Genomic DNA, 15,274 nt, shown 5'->3' on the forward strand with positions numbered 1-15,274 from the left:
GGGGGGCCAGGCGTCTATGACGTCTCCTGGCCAAACCCCAATTGGCAGAGCCAGGAGATTGAATACCTACCCTCGGGGCTACTCCAGAAACAACGAAAAGCCACTACGGGTGGCCACGTGGAATGTTCGAACGCTCACTGCAGAGGAGAGGCTGCCACTCCTCTGTCGGGAGCTGGACCGGTACCGCCTGGATCTATGCGGCATTCAGGAGGTCCGGTGGACCGGCTCTGGCTCCTGCCACCATGAGGGGTGGACAGTCCTCTACTTGCGGCAGCAGACTGCCAAACAACAGGGTGTGGGTCTTCTTTTGAACAAAAGAATGAAGGGGGCGTGGGAGCGTGGCGGTGAGGTGTGGGAAGCTGTAAGCCCCAGGCTACTTTGGGCTCGCCTTCCCATCAACCGGAGGTGTGGAATGGTGGTCGTGGTTACTTATGCCCCCACCGAAGATGAACATCCGTGGAGGGATGCAGGCAAAGCCGATGAGTCAGATGCCTTCTATGACCTCCTGTCACAGGTGCTGGCTAAAGTGGCCCCTCGGGATAGAGTCATCATGTTGGGTGACTTCAATGCCCGAGTTGGTCATGATACTGGCACCTGGTCTGGAGTGATTGGAGGGCATGGGCCAGATCAGCACAATAACAACGGTAGGAGGCTGCTAGATTTTTGTGCAGCCCATGGGCTTGTAATTACCAACACGCTGTTCCGGCATCGGCGCATCCACACAACATCATGGATGCATGCCGGGTCCAAGCAAGAACATCTGCTGGACTACATAGTGACGGACCAGCGAATGCGAGCCCATGTCCTTGACACCAGGACCTACCGTGGAGCTGATCTGCCCTCTGACCATCGACTAGTCATCTGTAAGATGCGCCTGCCATTCTTCCACTCCGGTGGTGGGTGTACACCCAGGACCCCATTCCAACCTAAAGTGGCCTGGTCTCAGTTATCTGATGAAAGTTGCAAGCGAGAATTTCATCATCGCTTGCGGCTGGGATTGGCATCGTCCCCGACTCCTCCTGATGTCGAGGGTAAATGGGCGAGGTTTAGGACTGTGACTCATGCAGCTGCAATGGCTGCTCTGGGTACGTGGTCCAGACCTCCCCAGACACCCTGGATGACAGAGGAGTTGTTCAGGATGGTTGAGAAAAAGCGACAGGCCCACTGTCATCGGCTACAGAATCCCACGTCAGAGAATGAGGAGGCTTACCGCAGCCTTCGCTCGGAGGTTCGGAGAGCCGTGAGGCGCTGCAAGGATGGGTGGTGGTCGCGGGTTGCTGAGGAGATGGAGTCTGCCTCAGTGGCCCGTGATCACAAATCTCTATTTAACTCCATCAAAAAAGTAACCTGCAGCGCCACACCTATTACCATCATTAGGGGAAAAAACGGTGATCCAATTTCCGACCCCCAGGAACAGGTTCGCAGATTTGCTGAGCATTTCTGTGAGGTCCTGTGGGAGGGAAAATCCCTCAGCCAGGAAAACATCGTGGCACAAAGTGAGGATGACCCTGCTGAGGCTGCGGTGCCTCAAATATTGGATGAAGTCACCCCCTGTGAGTGGCTGGCTGAGGTGCCATCTGCTGAGGAAGTATTGAAGGCGATCCGGAGTCTGAGACCAGGAAAGGCAGCGGGCAGAGATGATCTCCCAAGCGAAATGCTGAGGGAGGGTGGCGTTTGTGCACAGACTGCCCTATATGACATCATAACAACAGTCTGGACCACTGGACGGGTTCCGCAGGATTGGAAGGATGCCCTGGTGGTCCCCCTTTTTAAGAAGGGGGACCGCACAGACTGTAACAACTACAGGGGCATCTCACTCCTCACTGTGCCGGGAAAGGTCCTGGCAAGGATTATTCAGCATCGCCTTGCCAGGCACGCTGAGGAGAGGCTTGCGGAGCCCCAATGCGGTTTCAGGAAAGGGCGGTCCTGCACAGATGCCATATTTTCTGTCCGTCTGCTACAGCAGAGGTGTAGGGAATTCCAACAAGACCTACATCTCTGCTTTATTGACCTGGTCAAGGCCTATGATACCATCAGTAGGCCTGGGCTCTGGGTCGTTCTTCGTGCTTTTGGAGTACCTGACCTTCATGATGGTGAGCGGGCCCGGGTAAAACTACGTGGCCGGGAGTCAGAGCCATTCCCTGTACACCTTGGGGTGCGACAGGGATGTCCTCTGGCTCCCACATTATTTAACATCTATTTTGACCACATAGTTCGTGAAGCCTTCAATAGCTGTACCGGGGGAATCTCCATATGGTACAGATATAATGGGAGGCTGATCGATGCCCGGGTGCGGTCAAGGGATGGCTCCCTATTTCTCAACCACGTTATGTCTGCTGATTTGGTAATAGCTGCTCATTCAGAGGAGGAGTTGGAGACGCTGCTGCTGAGACTGGAGCGTGCCACTAAGAGGTGGGGCCTTACCATCAGCCCCACCAAAACTAAGCACCTGCCTGGGTATTTTGTACCATCGGACACTCCACCCCCACAACTCCCAATCGGTGATGGGGCAGTTGTGGAGAGAGTGGAGAGTTTCCCATACCTGGGCAGTGTGCTTATGACCGGCTCCAGTTTAACAGCAGAGGTCTCCGAATCAGTCCAGCGACAATATCTTTTCATCGGTTGTGTAACGCTGTGTGGAAGCTACCTGGTCTGTCGCTCCACAGTAAGCTTCAGGTCTTCTCGGCCATGGTCATTCCCTCCCTTCTCTACGCTTGCGAAACGTGGACCCCCCTAATGGAACATCTTCGCCGGTGTAAAACATTTAGGCTGGCCTGCCTACGATCCATCCTGGGTTTAACCAGGCTGGATTGTGTGAGGAGCTCACAAATCCTTGAAAGATCTGGGCAAGGCACCATCGGTGAGCTCCTCCGGCAGGCAAGGCTGCGATGGCTGGGTCATGTAGCCCGCATGCCCAGCCACCGCATGCCGAAACAGCTTTTGTTCGGCCGAATTGAGGGGGCTAAACGAGCGCGGCACGGTCTAGAGAAGAGATGGAGTGATGTGGTACAGGAGGACGTGGAGCTGAGTGGACTTGCCGATGACTGGTGCCAGCGGTGTCAAGATCGGCCTCTGTGGAGGAGGCTTGTGAAGGACGCTTCTGGGCAGTTGGAGGCAGTCGCCCTCCAACAACAATGGAGGGCGGAGGAGCGACGCTCACAACAACGAGCGGAACGCCGGGTGGCTAAAGCACAGCAGGTTGCCACAGTAGGGGGCACAGGTGGTGCATCAGCCAGTCGTCTCAATCAGTCGACCCGTGGCACCTGGGTCTGCCCCGTGACCTCCTGCCCGCGGGCGTTCGACACTTCACGTGGCCTCAGGGTGCACATAGCCTGGCACAAGCGTCGTGGTGACGTCACCGCCACTTAGTGGCGAATGGCGGTTGTTGTTGTGTGTGTGTATATATGTGTGTGTATGTGTGTGTGTATGTGTGTGTGTATGTGTGTATGGGTGTATGGGGAGGAGTAGTGTAGTGGTTAGCGCGCTGTGCTACGAACCTGATGACCCAGGTTCGATTCCCGCTCACAGCCAACACCAGTCACGATTATCTGAACCGGTCCAGGGCCTCCCCTAGGTCGACTAAGCCTCAAATGAATACCTGGTGCGGTGTGTAAACATCGCCACTAGGGAGACAAAAGCGGCCGGGCGTGGTGCTGGGCACCCACCCCCTCGTGTACCGTTCCGGCCTTCGTAGGTGCTGCTCGCTAACAGCACTTGCCCCTACAGTCTGTTACAGGCTACACGGGGGATCTTTGTCTTTGTGTGTGCTCGCTAACAGCACTTGCCCCTACAGTCTGTTACAGGCTACACGGGGGATCTTTGTCTGTGTGTGTGCTCGCTAACAGCACTTGCCCCTACAGTCTGTTACAGGCTACACGGGGGATCTTTGTCTTTGTGTGTGCTCGCTAACAGCACTTGCCCCTACAGTCTGTTACAGGCTACACGGGGGATCTTTGTCTTTGTGTGTGCTCGCTAACAGCACTTGCCCGTACAGTCTGTTAAGGCTACACGGGGGATCTTTGTCTTTGTGTGTCTGCCCACCAGGGTGATGAGGAAGCCAGGGGGGCCTTGCCGTGTGGCCTGGAGGAGGCCCCTTGTGGCTCACTGCGGCCCTGGGCAGCAAAGCTCAGCCACGGAGGACATCCCCTTCCTGGCCGTGTCACGCTCCCTCGGTACACACACACACACCTACACACACACCTACACACACACCTATACACACCTACACACACACACCTACACACACACCTACACACACACACACACCTACACACACACCTACACACACACACACCTACACACACCTACACACACCTACACACACACCTACACACACACACACCTACACACACACACACACCTACACACACACAGCTACACACACACCTACACACACACCTACACAACAACAACAACAACCGCCATTCGCCACTAAGTGGCGGTGACGTCTCCACGACGCTTGTGCCAGGCTATGTGCACCGTGAGGCCACGTGAAGTGTCGAACGCCCGCTGGCAGGAGGTCACTGGGCAGACCCAGGTGCCACGGGTCGACTGACTGAGATGACTGGCTGATGCACCACCTGTGCCCCCTACTGTGCCAACCTGCTGTGCTTTAGCCACCCGGCGCTCCGCTCGTTGTTCTGAGCGTCGCTCCTCCGCCCTCCGTTGTTGTTGGAGGGCGACTGCCTCCAACTGCCCAGTAGCATCCTTCACGAGCCTCCTCCACAGAGGCCGATCTTGACACCGCTGGTACCAGTCATCGGCAAGTCCACTCAGCTCTACGTCCTCCTGTACCACATCACTCCATCTCTTCTCTAGCCCGTGCCGCGCCTGCTTAGCCCCCTCAATCCGGCCAAACAAAAGCTGTTTCGGCATGCGGTGGCTGGGCATGCGGGCTACATGACCCAGCCATCGCAGCCTTGCCTGCCGGAGGAGCTCACCGATGGGACCCTGCCCAGATCTTTCAAGGATTTGTGAGCTCCTCACACAATCCAGTCTGGTTAAACCCAGGATGGATCGTAGGCAGGCCAGCCTAAATGTTTCTAACCGGCGAAGATGTTCCATTAGGGGGGTCCACGTTTCGCAAGCGTAGAGAAGGGAGGGAATGACCGTGGCCGAGAAGACCTGAAGCTTAGTGCGGAGCGACAGACCAGGTAGCTTCCACACAGCGTTACGCAACCGATGAAAAGATATTGCCGCTCGACTGATTCGGAGTGAGACCTCTGCTGTTAAACTGGAGCCAGTCATAAGCACACTGCCCAGGTATGGGAAACTCTCCACTCTCTCCACAACTGCCCCATCACCGATTGGGAGTTGTGGGGGTGGAGTGTCCGATGGTACAAAATACCCAGGCAGGTGCTTAGTTTTGGTGGGGCTGATGGTAAGGCCCCACCTCTTAGTGGCACGCTCCAGTCTCAGCAGCAGCGTCTCCAACTCCTCCTCTGACTGAGCAGCTATTACCAAATCATCAGCATACATAACGTGGTTGAGCAATAGGGAGCCATCCCTTGACCGCACCCGGGCATCGATTAGCCTCCCATTATATCTGTACCATATGGAGATTCCCCCGGTACAGCTATTGAAGGCTTCACGAACTACGTGGTCAAAATAGATGTTAAATAATGTGGGAGCCAGAGGACATCCCTGTCGCACCCCAAGGTGTACAGGGAATGGCTCTGACTCCCGGCCACGTAGTTTTACCCGGGCCCGCTCACCATCATCAAGGTCCTTAATGATCGTGAGCAGAGGGTCAGGTACTCCAAAAGCACGAAGAACGACCCAGAGCCCAGGACTACTGATGGTATCATAGGCCTTGACCAGGTCAATAAAGCAGAGATGTAGGTCTTGTTGGAATTCCCTACACCTCTGCTGTAGCAGACGGACAGAAAATATGGCATCTGTGCAGGACCGCCCTTTCCTGAAACCGCATTGGGGCTCCGCAAGCCTCTCCTCAGCGTGCCTGGCAAGGCGATGCTGAATAATCCTTGCCAGGACCTTTCCCGGCACAGTGAGGAGTGAGATGCCCCTGTAGTTGTTACAGTCTGTGCGGTCCCCCTTCTTAAAAAGGGGGACCACCAGGGTATCCTTCCAATCCTGCGGAACCCGTCCAGTGGTCCAGACTGTTGTTATGATGTCATATAGGGCAGTCTGTGCACAAACGCCACCCTCCCTCAGCATTTCGTTTGGGAGATCATCTCTGCCCGCTGCCTTTCCTGGTCTCAGACTCCGGATCGCCTTCAATACTTCCTCAGCAGATGGCACCTCAGTCAGCCACTCACAGGGGGTGACTTCTTCCAATATTTGAGGCACCGCAGCCTCAGCAGGGTCATCCTCACTTTGTGCCATGATGTTTTCCTGGCTGAGGGATTTTCCCTCCCCCAGGACCTCACAGAAATGCTCAGCAAATCTGCGAACCTGTTCCTGGGGGTCGGAGATTGGATCACCGTTTTTTCCCCTAATGATGGTAATAGGTGTGGCGCTGCAGGTTACTTTTTTGATGGAGTTAAATAGAGATTTGTGATCACGGGCCACTGAGGCAGACTCCATATCCTCAGTAACCCGCGACCACCACCCATCCTTGCAGCGCCTCACGGCTCTCCGAACCTCCGAGCGAAGGCTGCGGTAAGCCTCCTCATTCTCTGACGTGGGATTCTGTAGCCGATGACAGTGGGCCTGTCGCTTTTTCTCAACCATCCTGAACACCTCCTCTGTCAGCCAGGGTCTCTGGGGAGGTCTGGACCGCGTACCCAAAGCAGCCATTGCAGCTGCATGAGTCACAGTCCTAAACCTCGCCCATTTACCCTCGACATCAGGAGGAGTCGGGGACGATGCCAATCCCAGCCGCAAGCGATGATGAAATTCTCGCTTGCAACTTTCATCAGATAACTGAGACCAGGCCACTTTATGTTGGAATGGGGTCCTTGGTGTACACCCACCACCGGAGTTGAAGAATGGCAGGCGCATCTTACAGATGACTAGTCGATGGTCAGAGGGCAGATCAGCTCCACGGTAGGTCCTGGTGTCAAGGACATGGGCTCGCATTCGCTGGTCCGTCACTATGTAGTCCAGCAGATGTTCTTGCTTGGACCCGGCATGCATCCATGATGTTGTGTGGATGCGCCGATGCCGGAACAGCGTGTTGGTAATTACAAGCCCATGGGCTGCACAAAAATCTAGCAGCCTCCTACCGTTGTTATTGAGCTGATCTGGCCCATGCCCTCCAATCACTCCAGACCAGGTGCCAGTATCATGACCAACTCGGGCATTGAAGTCACCCAACATGATGACTCTATCCCGAGGGGCCACTTTAGCCAGCACCTGTGACAGGAGGTCATAGAAGGCATCTGACTCATCGGCTTTGCCTGCATCCCTCCACGGATGTTCATCTTCGGTGGGGGCATAAGTAACCACAATCACCATTCCTCGCCTTCGGTTGATGGGAAGGCGAGCCCAAAGTAGCCTGGGGCTTACAGCTTCCCACACCTCACCGCCACGCTCCCACGCCCCCTTCATTCTTTTGTTCAAAAGAAGACCCACACCCTGTTGTTTGGCAGTCTGCTGCCCCGAGTAGAGGACTGTCCACCCCTCATAGTGGCAGGAGCCAGAGCCGGTCCACCGGACCTCCTGAATGCCGCATAGATCCAGGCGGTACTGGTCCAGCTCCCGACAGAGGAGTGGCAGCCTCTCCTCTGCAGTGAGCGTTCGAACATTCCACGTGGCCACCCGTAGTGGCTTTTCGTTGTTTCTGGAGTAGCCCCGAGGGTAGGTATTCAATCTCCTGGCTCCGCCAATTGGGGTTTGGCCAGGAGACGTCATAGACGCCTGGCCCCCCGGGGCCTCCGGCACAAGCTTATTAGTTACATATTTCAGTTTAATTCGTGGTTTCGTGGTAATCAATTGAAGGTGGAGGGGTTACCAGCCCCTCGCACCCGTCCAGAGCCCCCGTTTAGCCCCTGTGGTGGACACATATGCCATGAGGGGAGGAGCCAATCAAAATTGGATCTCCCCCTACAGCACTGTCCACAACAGAGCTGCCCGTCCGGCACCGCGAGGAGGTAGGGGGTTGTTTTGCCGGACACACACCTACACACACCTACACACACACCTACAGACACACACCTACACACACACACCTACACACACACCCCTACACACACACCTACACACACCTACACACACACACCTATACACACCCGTGGCACCTCCTGGCGACCTCCTGCCAGCGGGCATTCGACACTTCATCCGGCGTTAAAAGTGCACGTAGCCTGGCACAGGCGCCCTGGTTATGTCATCGCCACCTAGTGGCGAATGGCGGTTGTTGTGAAACGTGTGTTCATGTATATGTGTGTGTACGCGTAGGTGTGTTTACGTGTGTGTTTACGAGTGTGTGTACGTGTGTGTACGTGTGTGTGTACGTGTGTGTGTGTACGTGTGTGTGTACGTGTGTGTACGTGTGTGTGTGCGTGTGTACGTGTGTGTGTACGTGTGTCCGTGTGTGTACGTGTCCGTGTGTGTGTGTACGTGTGTGTGTGTACGTGTGTGTACGTGTGTAAGTGTGTGTGTACGTGTGTGTACGTGTGTGTGTGTACGTGTGTGTGCGTGTGTACGTGTGTGCGTGTGTGTGTACGTGTGTACGTGTGTGTGTGTACGTGTGTGTGTGTACGTGTGTGTGTGTGTACGTGTGTGTGTACGTGTGTGTGTGTGTACGTGTGTGTGTACGTGTGTGTGTACGTGTGTGTGTGTACGTGTGTACGTGTGTGTGTACGTGTGTGTACGTGTGTGAGTGTGTACGTGTGTGTGTGTGTGTGTACGTGTGTGTACGTGTGTACGTGTGTGTACGTGTGTGTGTGTATGTGTGTGTGAGTGTGTACGTGTGTGAGTGTGTACGTGTGTGTGTGTGTACGTGTGGGTGTGTGTGTGTGTACGTGTGTGTGTGTACGTGTGTGTGTGTGGTACGTGTGTGTGTGTGTACGTGTGTGTGTGTACGCGTGTGTGTGTGTGTGTGTTGGCGATATCCCACAGGGGACCTCTGGAGCTACGACTTTGCGAGCGCCCAGTTTGTGGTCTCCCCCGAGCCGGACGTCAGCGCCTACAGGCTGGACCCAGGGCACCACCGCTACCTGGTGCTGGCCACCGACGGAGTCTGGGATGTCCTCACGCCCACAGAGGCCGTGGCGCTCTGTCATCGTGCGGACGCACAGCAGCAGCAGCGAGCACGGGCACGTCTACATACACACACACACATCTACATACACACAAACGTCTACATACGCACACACACACTATATACATACACATACACACGTCTACATGCATTTACACGTCTCATCCTGCAGGCCAGCGGCGGTGGTGCCGGTGGTTGTGCTGCTGGTGGTGCCGGTGGTTGTGCTGGTGGTGGTGCCGGTGGTTGTGCTGGTGGTGCTGCCGGTGGTTGTGCCGGTGGTTGTGCTGCTGGTGGTGCCGGTTGTTGTGCCGGTGGTGCCAGCAGCAGCAGCAGCGGTGTAGACCTGACGCTGGCGCAGGCGCTGGTGGCGGAGGCGCTGTCCCGCTGGCACCGGCTCGGCACCAAGGCCGACAACGTGAGCGCCGTGGTGGCGCGGCTGTGCCCGTCGGCGGCGTCGCCGGCGCCCCGGCTCGGTGCCGACGGCGCCGCCGGCGCCGAGCTCGTTGCCGGTGGAGGAGGAATGGTCGCTGGTGGTGGTGGTGGTGGCGCCGTCCGTGCGTCAGCCCTGGCCAGGAGTGGAACCGAGGTTCTACGAGGGCCGGGCACCGAGGAGCTACCCAGCAACAGCAGCAGCAGCAACAACAACAGCAGCAGCAGCAACAGCAGCAACAACAGCAGCAGCAGTGGCAACAGCAGCACAACAACAGCAGCAGCAGCAGTGGGAAGTTCACTCCACTGTTGGCTGACCTGGTGAGGGCACCGTCACGATGCGTGGTGTGTGTGTGTGTATGTGTGTGTATGTGTGTGTGTACGTGTGTGTGTGGATGTGTGTGTATGTGTGTGGATGTGTGTGTGTGTGAATGTGTGTACGTGTGTACGTGTGCGTGTGTGTGCGTGTGTTTGTGTGTACGTGTGTTTGTGTGTATGTGTGTTTGTGTGTACGTGTGTTTGTGTGTACGTGTGTGTGTGTTTGTGTGTATGTGTGCGTGTTTTTGTGTGTACGTGTGTGTGTGTGTGTATGTGGGTTTGTGTGTAAGTGTGCGTGTGTTTGTCTGTCCAGCGAAACGATCCCCTACCTCATTGGTGTCGGACGGTAATGCTGTGACGCTGTGTGGTGAGTCTATGGGTCTCTGTGTGTGGTGAGTCTATGGGTCTCTGTGTGTGGTGAGTCTATGGGTCTTTGTGTGTGGTGAGTCTATGGGTCTCTGTGTGTGGTGAGTCTATGGGTCTCTGTGTGTGGTGAGTCTATGGGTCTCTGTGTGTGATGAGTCTATGGGATTCTGTGTGTGGTGAGTCTATGGGTCTCTGTGTGTGGTGAGTCTATGGGTCTCTGTGTGTGGTGAGTCTATGGGTCTCTGTGTGTGGTAAGTCTATGGGTCTCTGTGTGTGCTCAGTCTATGGGTCTCTGTGTGGTGAGTCTATGGGTCTCTGTGTGTGGTGAGTCTATGGGTCTCTGTGTGTGGTGAGTCTATGGGTCTCTGTGTGTGGTGAGTCTATGGGTCTCTGTATGTGGTGAGTCTATGAGTCTCTGTGTGTGGTGAGTCTATGGGTCTCTGTGTGTGGTGAGTCTATGGGTCTCTGTGTGTGGTGAGTCTATGGGTCTCTGCGTGGTGAGTCTATGGGTCTCTGTGTGTGATGAGTCTATGGGTCTCTATGTGTGGTGAGTATATGGGTCTCTGTGTGTGGTGAGTCTATGGGTCTCTATGTGTGGTGAGTCTATGGGTCTCTGTGTGTGGTGAGTCTGTGGGTCTCTGTGTGTGGTGAGTCTATGAGTCTCTGTGTGTGGTGAGTCTATGGGTCTCTGTGTGTGATGAGTCTATGGGTCTCTGTGTGGTGAGTCTGTGGGTCTCTGTGTGGTGAGTCTATGGGTCTCTGTGTGTGGTGAGTCTATGGGTCTCTATGTGTGGTGAGTCTATGAGTCTCTGTGTGTGGTGAGTCTGTGGTTCTCTGTGTGTGGTGAGTCTATGGGTCTCTGTGTGTGGTGAGTCTATGCGTCTCTATGTGTGGTGAGTCTATGGGACTCTATGTGTGGTGAGTCTATGGGTCTCTGTGTGTGGTGAGTCTATGGGTCTCTGTGTGTGGTGAGTCTATGGGTCTCTATGTGGTGAGTCTATGGGTCTCTGTGTGTGGTGAGTCTATGGGTCTCTGTGTGTGGTGAGTCTATGGGTTTCTGTGTGTGGTGAGTCTATGGGCTCTGTGTGTGGTGAGTCTATGGGTCTCTATGTGTGGTGAGTCTATGGGTCTCTGTGTGTGGTGAGTCTATGAGTCTCTGTGTGGTGAGTCTATGGGTCTCTGTGTGAGTCTATGGGTCTCTGTGTGTGGTGAGTCTATGGGTCTCTGTGTGTGGTGAGTCTATGGGTCTCTGTGTGTGGTGAGTCTATGGGTCTCTGTGTGTGGTGAGTCTATGGGTCTCTGTGTGTGGTGAGTCTATGGGTCTCTATGTGGTGAGTCTATGGGTCTCTGTGTGTGGTGAGTCTATGGGTCTCTGTGTGTGGTGAGTCTATGGGTTTCTGTGTGTGGTGAGTCTATGGGTCTCTGTATGTGGTGAGTCTATGGGTCTCTGTGTGTGGTGAGTCTATGGGTCTCTATGTGGTGAGTCTATGGGTCTCTGTGTGTGGTGAGTCTATGGGTCTCTGTGTGTGGTGAGTCTATGGGTCTCTATGTGGTGAGTCTATGGGTCTCTGTGTGTGGTGAGTCTGTGGGTCTCTGTGTGTGGTGAGTCTATGAGTCTCTGTGTGTGGTGAGTCTATGGGTCTCTGTGTGTGATGAGTATATGGGTCTCTGTGTGTGGTGAGTCTATGGGTCTCTATGTGTGGTGAGTCTATGGGTCTCTGTGTGTGGTGAGTCTGTGGGTCTCTGTGTGTGGTGAGTCTATGAGTCTCTGTGTGTGGTGAGTCTATGGGTCTCTGTGTGTGATGAGTCTATGGGTCTCTGTGTGGTGAGTCTGTGGGTCTCTGTGTGGTGAGTCTATGGGTCTCTGTGTGTGGTGAGTCTATGGGTCTCTATGTGTGGTGAGTCTATGAGTCTCTGTGTGTGGTGAGTCTGTGGTTCTCTGTGTGTGGTGAGTCTATGGGTCTCTGTGTGTGGTGAGTCTATGCGTCTCTATGTGTGGTGAGTCTATGGGACTCTATGTGTGGTGAGTCTATGGGTCTCTGTGTGTGGTGAGTCTATGGGTCTCTGTGTGTGGTGAGTCTATGGGTCTCTATGTGGTGAGTCTATGGGTCTCTGTGTGTGGTGAGTCTATGGGTCTCTGTGTGTGGTGAGTCTATGGGTTTCTGTGTGTGGTGAGTCTATGGGCTCTGTGTGTGGTGAGTCTATGGGTCTCTATGTGTGGTGAGTCTATGGGTCTCTGTGTGTGGTGAGTCTATGAGTCTCTGTGTGGTGAGTCTATGGGTCTCTGTGTGAGTCTATGGGTCTCTGTGTGTGGTGAGTCTATGGGTCTCTGTGTGTGGTGAGTCTATGGGTCTCTGTGTGTGGTGAGTCTATGGGTCTCTGTGTGTGGTGAGTCTATGGGTCTCTGTGTGTGGTGAGTCTATGGGTCTCTATGTGGTGAGTCTATGGGTCTCTGTGTGTGGTGAGTCTATGGGTCTCTGTGTGTGGTGAGTCTATGGGTTTCTGTGTGTGGTGAGTCTATGGGTCTCTGTATGTGGTGAGTCTATGGGTCTCTGTGTGTGGTGAGTCTATGGGTCTCTATGTGGTGAGTCTATGGGTCTCTGTGTGTGGTGAGTCTATGGGTCTCTGTGTGTGGTGAGTCTATGGGTCTCTATGTGGTGAGTCTATGGGTCTCTGTGTGTGGTGAGTCTGTGGGTCTCTGTGTGTGGTGAGTCTATGAGTCTCTGTGTGTGGTGAGTCTATGGGTCTCTGTGTGTGATGAGTCTATGGGTCTCTGTGTGGTGAGTCTGTGGGTCTCTGTGTGGTGAGTCTATGGGTCTCTGTGTGTGGTGAGTCTATGGGTCTCTATGTGTGGTGAGTCTATGAGTCTCTGTGTGTGGTGAGTCTGTGGTTCTCTGTGTGTGGTGAGTCTATGGGTCTCTGTGTGTGGTGAGTCTATGGGACTCTATGTGTGGTGAGTCTATGGGTCTCTGTGTGTGGTGAGTCTATGGGTCTCTGTGTGTGGTGAGTCTATGGGTCTCTATGTGTGGTGAGTCTATGGGTCTCTATGTGTGGTGAGTCTATGGGTCTCTGTGTGTGGTGAGTCTATGGGTCTCTGTGTGTGGTGAGTCTATGGGTCTCTGTGTGTGGTGAGTCTATGGGTCTCTGTGTGTGGTGAGTCTATGGGTCTCTATGTGTGGTGAGTCTATGGGTCTCTGTGTGTGGTGAGTCTATGGGTCTCTATGTGGTGAGTCTATGGGTCTCTGTGTGTGGTGAGTCTATGGGTCTCTGTGTGTGGTGAGTCTATGGGTCTCTGTATGTGGTGAGTCTGTGGGTCTCTGTGTGTGGTGAGTCTATGAGTCTCTGTGTGTGGTGAGTCTATGGGTCTCTGTGTGTGATGAGTCTATGGGTCTCTGTGTGGTGAGTCTGTGGGTCTCTGTGTGGTGAGTCTATGGGTCTCTGTGTGTGGTGAGTCTATGGGTCTCTGTGTGTGGTGAGTCTATGGGACTCTATGTGTGGTGAGTCTATGGGCCTCTGTGTGTGGTGAGTCTATGGGTCTCTGTGTGTGGTGAGTCTATGGGACTCTATGTGTGGTGAGTCTATGGGTCTCTGTGTGTGGTGAGTCTATGGGTCTCTGTGTGTGGTGAGTCTATGGGTCTCTATGTGTGGTGAGTCTATGGGTCTCTATGTGTGGTGAGTCTATGGGTCTCTGTGTGTGGTGAGTCTATGGGTCTCTGTGTGTGGTGAGTCTATGGGTCTCTGTGTGTGGTGAGTCTATGGGTCTCTGTGTGTGGTGAGTCTATGGGTCTCTATGTGTGGTGAGTCTATGGGTCTCTGTGTGTGGTGAGTCTATGGGTCTCTATGTGGTGAGTCTATGGGTCTCTGTGTGTGGTGAGTCTATGGGTCTCTGTGTGTGGTGAGTCTATGGGTCTCTGTATGTGGTGAGTCTATGGGTCTCTGTGTGTAGTGAGTCTATGGGTCTCTATGTGGTGAGTCTATGGGTCTCTGTGTGTGGTGAGTCTATGGGTCTCTGTGTGTGGTGAGTCTATGAGTCTCTGTGTGTGGTGAGTCTATGGGTCTCTGTGTGTGATGAGTCTATGGGTCTCTGTGTGGTGAGTCTGTGGGTCTCTGTGTGGTGAGTCTATGGGTCTCTGTGTGTGGTGAGTCTATGGGTCTCTATGTGTGGTGAGTCTATGAGTCTCTGTGTGTGGTGAGTCTGTGGTTCTCTGTGTGTGGTGAGTCTATGGGTCTCTGTGTGTGGTGAGTCTATGCGTCTCTATGTGTGGTGAGTCTATGGGACTCTATGTGTGGTGAGTCTATGGGTCTCTGTGTGTGGTGAGTCTATGGGTCTCTGTGTGTGGTGAGTCTATGGGTCTCTATGTGTGGTGAGTCTATGAGTCTCTGTGTGTGGTGAGTCTATGGGTCTCTGTGTGTGGTGAGTCTATGGGTCTCTGTGTGTGGTGAGTCTATGGGTCTCTATGTGTGGTGAGTCTATGGGTCTCTATGTGTGGTGAGTCTATGGGTCTCTGTGTGTGGTGAGTCTATGGGTCTCTGTGTGTGGTGAGTCTATGGGTCTCTGTGTGTGGTGAGTCTATGGGTCTCTGTGTGTGGTGAGTCTATGGGTCTCTATGTGTGGTGAGTCTATGGGTCTCTGTGTGTGGTGAGTCTATGGGTCTCTATGTGGTGAGTCTATGGGTCTCTGTGTGTGGTGAGTCTATGGGTCTCTGTGTGTGGTGAGTCTATGGGTCTCTGTGTGTGGTGAGTCTATGGGTCTCTGTGTGTGGTGAGTCTATGGGTCTCTATGTGTGGTGAGTCTATGGGTCTCTGTGTGTGGTGAGTCTATGAGTCTCTGTGTGGTGAGTCTATGGGTCTCTGTGTGAGTCTATGGGTCTCTGTGTGTGGTGAGTCTATGGGTCTCTGTGTGTGGTGAGTCTATGGGTCTCTGTGTGTGGTGAGTCTATGGGTCTCTGTGTGTGGTGAGTCTATGGGTCTCTGTGTGTGGTGAGTCTATGGGTCTCT

The sequence above is a fragment of the Petromyzon marinus genome, unplaced genomic scaffold (assembly GCF_048934315.1).
Source record: "Petromyzon marinus isolate PM22_M1 ecotype Great Lakes invasive population unplaced genomic scaffold, UKy_Petmar_22M1.pri1.0 PM_G_Scaffold_9, whole genome shotgun sequence".
In the NCBI taxonomy this organism is placed as follows: domain Eukaryota; kingdom Metazoa; phylum Chordata; class Hyperoartia; order Petromyzontiformes; family Petromyzontidae; genus Petromyzon; species Petromyzon marinus.